The sequence below is a fragment of the Aotus nancymaae genome, unplaced genomic scaffold, assembly GCF_030222135.1.
Source record: "Aotus nancymaae isolate 86718 unplaced genomic scaffold, 86718_ANA_hifiasm-v0.15.2.pri h1tg000020l, whole genome shotgun sequence".
Classification (NCBI taxonomy): Eukaryota; Metazoa; Chordata; class Mammalia; order Primates; family Aotidae; genus Aotus; species Aotus nancymaae.
This window is the reverse complement of record NW_026988432.1, coordinates 71,075,891-71,086,278: the sequence shown is the minus strand read 5'-3', so window position 1 is coordinate 71,086,278 and position 10,388 is coordinate 71,075,891. Positions and strand designations below refer to the sequence as shown.

General features: G+C 46.6%; 1 long non-coding RNA gene across 1 annotated transcript in view; it reads right to left on the bottom strand.

The window, feature by feature from the left end:
* Nucleotides 1–204: 204 nt before the first annotated feature.
* Nucleotides 205–10,388, bottom strand: part of LOC135276083 (uncharacterized) — a 34,017-nt gene continuing 23,833 nt past the window's right edge. Inside the window, exons 3-4 of the long non-coding RNA XR_010343660.1 lie at nucleotides 4,912–5,073; nucleotides 205–369 (exon numbers count right to left, since the gene is read on the bottom strand). This is a non-coding gene — a long non-coding RNA (uncharacterized LOC135276083). The remainder of the gene's footprint in view (nucleotides 370–4,911; nucleotides 5,074–10,388) is intronic.

Sequence of the window (10,388 nt, the reverse complement as noted above, 5' to 3'; positions counted from 1 at the left end):
GGTGAAATGCTGTCTCTACTGAAAACACAAAAATTAGCCGGGAGTGGTGGCGGGCAACTTTCATCCCAGCTGCTCAGGAGGCTGAGGCAGGAGAATCACTTGAACCCAGGAGGTGAAGGTTGCAGTGAGCCAAGGTTGCTCCACTGCACTCCAGCCTGGGTGACAGAGCTAGACTCCAAAAGAAGAAAAGAAAAGAAAAGGGAGGAGGGGGAGGGGAGGGGAGGGCAGGGCCTAGCTGGTCAGGGGCCCAAGGATAGAGGCACGGCTCAGAGGGGTAGCAGGATCAGGAGGTGCCGGCCTTGGAAGGGAGCAGGTCAGATTCCATGGACGCCTCCGGAGTCCTGGTCCCATGCAGAAGCCATGTACCCCCTACAGGTGGTGGGAAGAAAGGAGATATTTTGCAAAGGCTGGGGCACGTCACCAGAGGTTCACAGGCGCAGGGGCGCTGGCTGACCCAGAAGAGGGGTCCCCGGACCCCGCAGGTGCACGTCTGGGCCGGAGCCTGCCCAGAACCATCTCCTCGCTGATTCTCAAGGTGCTGTGTGTCCCAGAGAACTGCTTGTAATCCCACAGAGCCTCACCATGGGGCCCACCTGAAAGCACTCCCCTGGGCTTCATGAGGTGCCATTTGAGAGCCTTGGGTCTCGTTAGGTTTTTTTATTTTTTTGAGGTGGAGTTTCGTTCTTGCCACCCAGGCTGGAGTGCAGTGGCATGATCTTGGCTCACTGCAACCTCCATGTCCCGGGTTCAAGCAATTCTCTGCCGCAGCCTCCCGAGTAGCTGGGATGACAAGTGCCCGCCACCGTGCCTGGCTAAATCTTTTGTATTTTTAGTAAGGATGTGTTTTCACCATCTTGGCCGGGCTGGTCTTGAACTGCTGACCTCGTGATCCACCCGTCTCAGCCTCCCAAAGTCCTGGGATTACAGACGTGAGCCACCAAGGCCAGCAATTTTTTTGTATTTTTAGTAGAGACAGGGTTTCTCCATGTTGGTCAGGCTGGTCTCGAACTCCCGACTTCAGGTGATCCATCTGTCTTGGCCTCCCAAAGTGCTGGGATTACAGGCGGGAGCCACTGTGCCTGGCTAATTTAGATTCTTAGAAAGAAATGCTTAGCAGGGAGGTAGGAACAGAAGCTGTGTCTGGAAGGAGAGTGTATCCTGGTCATGTGCACGGGCCCAGGGCTTCTCCCTAGGGAGGAGCAGGCAGAGCAGTATTGATGGGGGAGGACCCTGAGGGTCAGGGAAGGTGTCTCAGGCACAGCCATGTGCACCTGCTTAAGGGTAGGGTTTATGGTCCTTTGACCCAAGGGCAAAATGTAAGGTCACTCCGGATAAAGTAGCAATCTTTTTTCTTTTTTTTCTTTTTTTTTTTTTAGACGGAGTCTCACTCTGTCACCCAAGCCGGAGTGCAGTGGTGCAATCTTGGCTCACTGCCACCTCCACCTCCCTGGTTCTAACAAGTCTCCTGCCTCAGCCTCCTGAGTAGCTGGGATTACAGGCGTGTGCCACCAAGCCCAGCTAATTTTTGTGTTTTTAGTAGAGATGGGGTTTCTCCACGGTGGTCAAGCTGGTCTTGAACTCCTGACCTTGTGATCCGTCCGCCTCAGCCTTCCAAATTGCTGAGATTACAGCCGTGAGCCACCGTGCCTGGCCAGGCTTCTGCTTTTCAAAGTTTCCCACAAAGCAGCCAGCGCCAGCAATCTTCAGAAGGATGCACTGGCTCCTGTTCACCAAAGAATGCTCCACCGTCCTGCCGCCCTCTCCCCACCATCACTGCAGCTTCGCTCCAGCATCTGCTGACTGCTCAGAGTGATCGTAAGCAGAAAATACTGCGGGAACCTCAGCTTGGGGCCTCTGCTGCCTCCACTACAGGTGATGGCCCCGGTCCCACATCCATTCTTAATCTTTTTCTCATTGCTTTGTCTCCTCCAAACTCCGGGTACCCAAGGGGTGGGGGGTGGGGTCTGGTTCCCTGCACACCTCACTCCCACCCATCCTTGCTCACAGCAGGGAGGCCCTCTGTCCTCACTGCCCACCCTGAATCAGCCCCACCAAGCCCTGGGCTCCGGGACACTGCCTTGCTGGATGGCTGCCGGCTAACACCATCGCCGGCAGTATGGCCGGGCATCGTCCACTGGATGAGGCCCCACCGTGGGATGCTGCGTGGCACCCTGCGTGGAGTTCCCGTGAACTCAGACTGCCTCGATCCCCATGGCCAATAGAGGCCTCGCTTTCTTAGACCAGAAGCAGCTCAGTCACTGCGGACATTTGCCATTTTCCGCCTCCTCTAGCTTCCCCGGTCGGTGTGACAGACACCGAACCGGCCACATGGGCCTTGCTGTGACCTCATGGTGGGATGTCCACACGCAGCCTGCTTGGCTCACCCCACCAACCCCCACACCCCACGGGGACTGTCAAGACGCACATCAGGGATCCCTCTAAACCACCAGCAAAGCCCCACCCCCACCCCAAAGACCCACCACTAGCCAGTAACACCCTGGACCTAATGCGAGTGGGGCCCACAGGTCTCCCCCTCCCTCCCTCTCATTCCCTGTCTCTCTCCCTCTCTCTCTCCATCTGTCATTCCCTCTCTCTCTGTCTCTCATTCTCTCCCTCGCTCCCTCTCCCTCTCCCCATGGCCCAAGGGCTGGGGCTTCCCCCTGCCTCTGCCAAGGCCCTGCTCCTGCCGTCCTGGGTGTTTGCTGTGTCACCTCCTCTGTGCTCCCCCCACCCGCACACCCGACCTGACTCTCCTCCCTTACCTGGCTCTCCTGAGAGTAGACATTGTAGGAATTGGTGCCATGTGGGCCACAGAACAGCTCCCAGGGCGCCTGCCAGAAGAAACCCATTTCCAGTAAGAGGGTCACCTGGTCATCTGGGCACGCTGCGGTGAGGCCATCCTCCAGGATAGAGGGGCACCCTGCGGAACACAGAATCCACAGCCCAACCCCACCCCCAAATCCAAATCAATCCCCCAGAGTCCCAATTCTACAAGTAACCCCTTCAAAACCCAAAATCCACCATCAGCCCCCCAAACACCCAAATCCACAAACAACCCACACCCCTGAGCCCCCAAATCCACAACCATCCCCCCAAGCTGCCAAATCCACAACCAACCCCTCCAAGCCCCAAAATCCACCATCATCCCCAAATCCACAAACAACCCACACAAAAATGACATGGTGTAATCCCTAAATTTACAAAAATGACATGGTGTAATTCCTAAATTAAGATAAGCCTACCCACAGAATATAAGATATGTGGCTTGCAGAGTCGAGGCGCTTTCCAATGAGTGGTAACTTTTTTTTTCCTTTGGTGTGGTAGCTACTATAACCATATTTTCTCACCCCATGCCCTCCAAAAAAATAGGAATTCATTTTTTTTTTTTACACACAACCAAAACTGATGCTACTTTTGGCAGGGCAATCTGTGATGCATGAATCATTTGCTAAAACTTCAGCTGTAGTGTGGGTACAATGAGCATATTTGAAGAACACGTAGGACATCGTGTCTTTATACCTGTATGAATCTGACTAATCATGTAACAGATACTCAATAAAGACTCATGTTACTCGAAATTGCAACTCAGGACCAAGAACTCTTCAACCTTTAGCACAATGAACTTTGGGCTGTCTCCTGTTAGCACATGCCTGCTCCCCTGGCTGTGAACGGAAGCACTTGGGGAATGTCACTTCTCCAGTGCCCATCAAAGCCCGACTCTGATTAGGGCTCTGAGGCCACAGCAGACTTGTGTTTGAAAGTATATCTGCACTAATGAGAATTTTTTCCTCTTCAGTTAAGCTATCGTGAAACTATACGTTTGGCTTTAGAGAAAACTGACAGTATGCCAGGAGTGGAACACAGAAAATATGACAGTTTTAAAAATACTAATTACATGGATTTGAGATGACTCTATAAATATGAACATCAAAAAGAGATGAGATAAAAGTTAAAATATTCAAATGAGGACAGTGGGGAAAAGGAAATGTCAAAATGGCAAAGATAAGATATTGTAAGTGGTTAGCATGCATGATACACATTGTATATTTAGTAAAGGCATAAACAAATTGGGCTCTAAGCTATTCAGCATCCAAGCCAGGAAGAAAAAAAAGAAAAACTGGTATAACTTTAAGGCAAGATGTAAAAATAGGCTAGAGGAACAGAAAGTATTTATTCAGCCACTCTTCCATTTAATCATAATGTAAATTCTATGCAAAAGGTGTTGGCTTCCATTCTGAAGATTAGGAAACTGAACGTCTAAGCTGTGTTAAGAAATATTCTTAAAATGTTCTCAACCATTATGTATAAACCCACGTATCTAACACCAAGGATCATTCTGTTTCTATTACAGCACACTCCAAGTCCCATCTAAGAAAGCCTTGATTTAGGAAAATTAAGCAAAAATGTGTTGTGTGCTTAGAGCAAGATATTCTCCCCCTATTTCTCTTGGTGGATCCCTTCTTAGAGCAAAGACTGGGTATTCTCAGAAACCCCATCAGGCTGGTCATGTGCTCTAAAATCATTTCACCTTCCCAGGGTGGCAGGAACAGGTGAAGACACATTCTGTTCTAGTTACTCCTTCTTGACCCATGTGTGGCCGTGAATGGAGGGAAGAAAAGATAACAAATGATAGAACCCAAGGTATTTCTGTAGAAAGCTTAAGGCAATCAAATTTTAAAATTAATACACACTAGAGGAGGAGGATAATGAGTTGTATCTAAAGGTATCATGAAGAGACTTTCTCTTCAATTTCCTGGTAATTACTATCCTCACTGTCAGTGAGTTACCTTATATTAATTAATTGTATTTATTGTTGTTGGCAGTGACTATACAGTAAATCAAGTAATTAACAGCCTCCCAGATTACACACAGAAGAGAGGTAACAAGATGCCAAACAGATTAATTTCTTACCTGGTTTTCATTCAGCACTTCTCTTTTCAGTGATTTGGCCTTCGTGCTGTTCCTAATGTGGGAATTTGGACAGCATAGGTGAAGATTTGAGGTCCTTCAAGGAGTAGGATTTGGCAGCTGGAAGGTCCAATGGTCTCAGTAAGGAGGAGCTGAAGGCAGACACTGGGGGTAACAAACATGAAGCAACAGGTTGAAACAGGAAATGGGGAATGATCTTAACTAGTCTTGTTTCTTTTGTTAGAACGTCAACCTTATTTCATAGATCACTATCCATTATAGGAAGACCCTCCTCTTCCTACTGATTCAAACTGCTAATAAGAAATTGGAGTGTCCAGAATTTTTTGATTTCTTTTTTATCTTTGGAGTCGGGTTCTAGCTCTGTCGCTTAGGCTGGAGTGCAGTGGCATAATCATGACTCCCTGCAGCCCTGACTTCCTGAGTTCAAGCAACTCTCCAACCTCAGCCACCCGAGTAGCTGGGACCACAGACAAACAACACTATGCCTGGCTATTTTTTATTTTTTATTTTTTTGTAGAGACAGGATCTTGCTATGTTGTCCAGGCTGGTCTTGACACCTGGGCTCAAGCGATCCTACCACCTTGGTCTCCCAAAGTGCTGGGATTACAGGCATGAGCCACTGCACCCAGCCTGGATTTCTTAAAAACTAGAGTAACTGGGCCATACTGGAGGCATATGCGACTTTAAGAAGATGAGATTTGCCCATCTTCTGGAAAACTCTCTCCCTGTGGATACAGAAAATCTCCATGGTCATCTTCTAATTAGTTGAGTTTCCTCGGTCATATAGTGAGGTCCCAGCTTGTGACAACTCTGCTTAAGCGTCTATCACTTCACTTTAGGTGCTGCTTAAATTTAGACTGACTATTGAAAGGGAGAAAATATCAGAATTCTCAGCTCACTACAGAATTCCCCAAATAGATGAAGGGGGTTCAGTTATTGTGTGGTTAAACAAATTGCCCATTAAATGGAAACATAGGGTTCCATAAAGAAAATAAACATTTCATCTGGTGGTTTGCATGAGTTTCACATAATATTTTTCCCAAAAGTGTGGTTCTCTGCCAGCATGTGTGTATATGTGTTATAAAATCCCTGGAAGCCTATCTTTGAATAGTTTCTAGTTTCTATCACAGACACACACACACACACACACACACACACACACTCATCTAGTTTTTTCAGAATATCTTCATCTAGCGCTACCATGGACTTGATGTCCCTAGCATTCTTCTTGTCTTGCTTTTAAAAGCCAAACCAAAAGAGACATCTCATCAACCCCAGACCAAATGCACCTGGTACTTTCCAGGCAAAGCTGGGTTTGGGAATCACCCTGGGGAAGAGACAAACTGTGAAAGTCTGGGATTTGCAAATTGCTGAGTCCAGAGCCTTGGCTGGGGATGGTAGATCTCAATCAGTGACAAGGTACAGCTCATAAGTACGCATGTGCTCGCCATATGCCAAATGTTTTCTGACTCAGATACCTCTCTGTGAGTCTGCGAGGCTCTAATGGTTGACAACAACTGATACAGACAAATCGGCTTAGAAAAAGGGAATGACAGCTCTTAATGACCCTATTCCAGGGCCTTGTTGAAAGGCATCTAATCATCCTGCTAGTGTGTGAGAAGAGGCTGTGATGAGTGGCACATGTGATATCTGCCATGTGGCAACTGCTTGCAGCCAATAGGAGGAGGTGGTGATAGAGGTGGAGGCTTGTTTAGAACAGATGGGGCATGATAGATACATGAGAAAAGCATGCTGTGGAGAAGTGGGTGGGGTGGGTCAGGAGTACAATGGCCCCGGAGTGGAGGCTCATATGCCAGGTGCTGCCTTGCTTTCTAATACTTCAAGTCTTTCTATCCAATCACCAAAACATTTACAGCCTAATGATTATATGGCTGTCAAGCTGTTTTCCCTGGTCTGTGTGACAGACTTGGCTGGGTCATCTGAGCACTTAGGTGTCTCATCCATAGTGAGGGAATTTGTGGACAGTGTCTGGCCTCTTTCCTATGAACATGTTTAGGAGAGTAGAGACTGGGGAGGGGGTTCATGCTGACCATGAGGGCTGACCCTAATTATGCCCCATCACCAAGCTGGACTCGTTCATCTGGCTTCCCTCTTCAACCTTTCCTCTCTCCCTTTCCTTTCTGTGCCACATTGCTCCATCCGCATTTCAATGCCAGACCCCTCCCCTAAGGAATAAATCCCCCATGGCAGTCCTGGGCTTCTGATCTCCAGAAGCAGGCCAGAAAGTGAAGTGAGACTAATTTCTGGACCATGAATGATCAAGGTCATGTACGTCCTGGAGATGGAATATTTTGATGCCTGGGAAATGCATTCACGTAACAAATAACATGTTCAAAAACACTTCAAAAAGCTTAATTGTTGTTTTTGGAAAACCTCAAATCATTCTTTAAATATTGGCCTTTATGACATAAGAGATGTTGTTTGAGATCAACTATCTTCTATTCATTCTCATTCCCTCCCCTTTCTATTTTCCCTTCTCATATCCCTGTCTCCTGTCCTCTCCTCTCCCTTCTCCTCCCCTCCCCTCTCTCCTTCCTTCCCCTTCCCTTTCCTCTTCTCTCTCTTCTCCTTTCTTCTCTCCTTTTCTCCTCTCCTCCTCTGTCTTCTACCCCTCGCAAATCAAACCTTTCCTTCAGTGAAGGCCAAGTTCTGAACAGCCTGCTCTAACTGGCATGGACCGGGACACTCTGAGTTCCAATCTGTGGCTTAGCACCAAGGTTGCCTGGATACATCTCCTGCTGACAACTGGCCCCTGGCTTCGACTGCTTATGCACATAAACCATGCAGTGAGCATCTCTGTTCAGAGGGGCACTGGGCCAGAACCAACTTCCACAATCTCCTTTTGAACCACCTGGGTGGTGGTGGGAAGGGGAGCTTGTTTTAAAGGAAAAGAGACCTAAATTTTTATGCTGTGCTACAGGTAAGATTTTGCAGTGATAAAGAAGACACTACAGAGTGATAAATAGAATCAAATTTCCTGTTGACCAAAGCTCCGGAACTGACTTCATACCAATATATAAATGAGTCAAGGGAAATGCAGTCAGACTCTTAAGAGGAAAATAATTTCTATTCTTTGCCCTGTGAATTTTCACCTGTACCTGTGATTTATATTAAGAAAAGAAAATGTTGTGGAGTGTGTGTGTGTGTGTGTGTGTGTGTGTGTGTGTGTGTGTGAGGGTGAAGGGCGTATGTGAAGGGAGGTGAGAAGAGAGAAAGGGAGAATCAACATAGGATATTTTGACAAAAGCCCAGGCAAAGTAAAGAACTGGAGTCTCGTAAATCTGTTTTAGTTCTTTGTAAATTCTGGATATCAGCCCTTTGTCAGATGGGTAGATTGCAAACATTTTTTCCCATTCTGTTGGTTGCCGATTCACTCTAATGACTGTTTCTTTTGCCGTGCAGAAGCTGTGGAGTTTGATTAGATCCCATTTGTCTATTTTGGCTTTTGTTGTCGATGCTTTTGGCGTTTTGGTCATGAAGTCCTTGCCTACACCGATGTACTGAATGGTTTTACCTAGATTTTCTTCTAGGGTTTTTATGGTGTTAGGTCAATAAAAAAGCAAACAAGCCCATTCAAAATTGGGCACAGGATATGAACAGACACTGTACAAAAGAAGACATATATGAGGCAATCATACATATTAAAAAATGCTCATCATCACTGGTCATTAGAGAAATGCAGATCAAAACTCCATTGGGATACCATCTCACACCAGTTAGAATGGCGATCATTAAAAAATCTGGAGACAACAGATGCTGGAGAGGAAGTGGAGAAATAGGAACACTTTTACACTGTTGGTGGGAGTGTAAATTAGTTCAATCATTGTGGAAGACAGTGTGGCGATTCCTCAGGGATCTAGAAATAGGAATTCCATTTGACCCAGCAATCCCATTACTGGGGTATATATCCAAAGGATTATAAATCGTTCTACTATAAGGACACATGCACATGAATGTTCGTAGCAGCACTGTTTACAATAGCAAAGACCTGGAACCAACCCAAATGCCCATTGATGATAGACTGGACAGGGAAAATGCAGCACATATGCACCATGGAATACTATACAGCCATAAAAAACGATGGGTTCGTGTCCTTTGTAGGGACATGGATGAACCTGGAAACCATCATTCTCAGCAAACTGACAGAAGAACAGAAAATCAAACACCACATGTTCTCACTCATAGTTGGGTGTTGAACAATGAGAACATATGGACACAGGGAGGGGAGCACCACACACTGGGGTCTGTCGGGGGGAACTAGGGGAGGGATAGCGAGGGGTGGGGAATTGGGGAGAGATAGCATTGGGAGGAATGCCGGATGTAGGTGATGGGAGGAAGGCAGCAAATCAGACTGCAATGTGTGTACCTATGCAACAATCTTGCATGTTCCTCACATGTACCCCAAAACCTAAAATGCAGTAAAAAATTGAACAAATAAATAATAATCATAAAATAAATTAAAAGAACTAGAGTCTCTGTGCATGAAGACACCAGGTAGATAGAGATGGTGCTTAGAGTTTGCAGAAGCCATAATTCCATGGACTTCCCAGACATCCCCTCCTGGATCTGTTTGGCAATGACTTCTTCCACCACCCCATTCTCAGTTACATCCAGAATCCACTTGCGCCTAGAAACCTTAACTCAACCTCTGTGTTCCATTGTGTCAGAGAGACTGTGGTTGGGGATGAGAAGGACAAGGGAGAGATGGCTATGGCTGGAATGGTCTGCAGTGGTGAGAGTAAGATCAGTCTATGCAGGACACTCGGCCAGTGATGCATAAACAATTCTAGCAATCATGTTCTGGAGAAGGGAAGCCATGGGAGAGTGCTGAGAAACAAGACATAGGGCCAAGATGAAGTGAGATTCGTCTTAGTTTTGAGGAATATCCTCACATCCTGCCTGCATGTAATGTGTTAGAGTGGAAGAAAGCTCAGGGATCATCTAGCAGGGTGGGTTGCACACCTGGAAACTCATCAGAGTTATGTGAGAAGCTTGTTATAAATGGAGATTCCTGGGCCGTAGCCTCAGATATTTTGATACCATGTCTTAGGAGGGCACTGGGAATGTTATTTTTTACATGTCTTTTAGGGGGTGTACCCTTTAGACCTTCCAAAGATAAGGAAACTAGCCCCAGATGGGAATTGTTCAAGGTTCCATAAAAGTTTAGCAAGAAAGTTTTTTGTTAATGTTTCTCCCCCTCCACCTATCTCATGCATCAATAATAGACCTTGGTAGAATCCAAAGGAGAAAAAGGCAACCTTAGTCTCTATGGGAAAATTTCCCTGTTTGACTTCATACTAAAGAACTCATCACCAGGGTCAAAGAAGAAGTCCTCAGACACAAGAGGTAGGCAGCTAGAGCACCCATCTAGAAGGGATGTACCCATGTTTCCTTAATCCTTATCATTTGGACCTGTTGAAATCCCAACTCTTTATAAG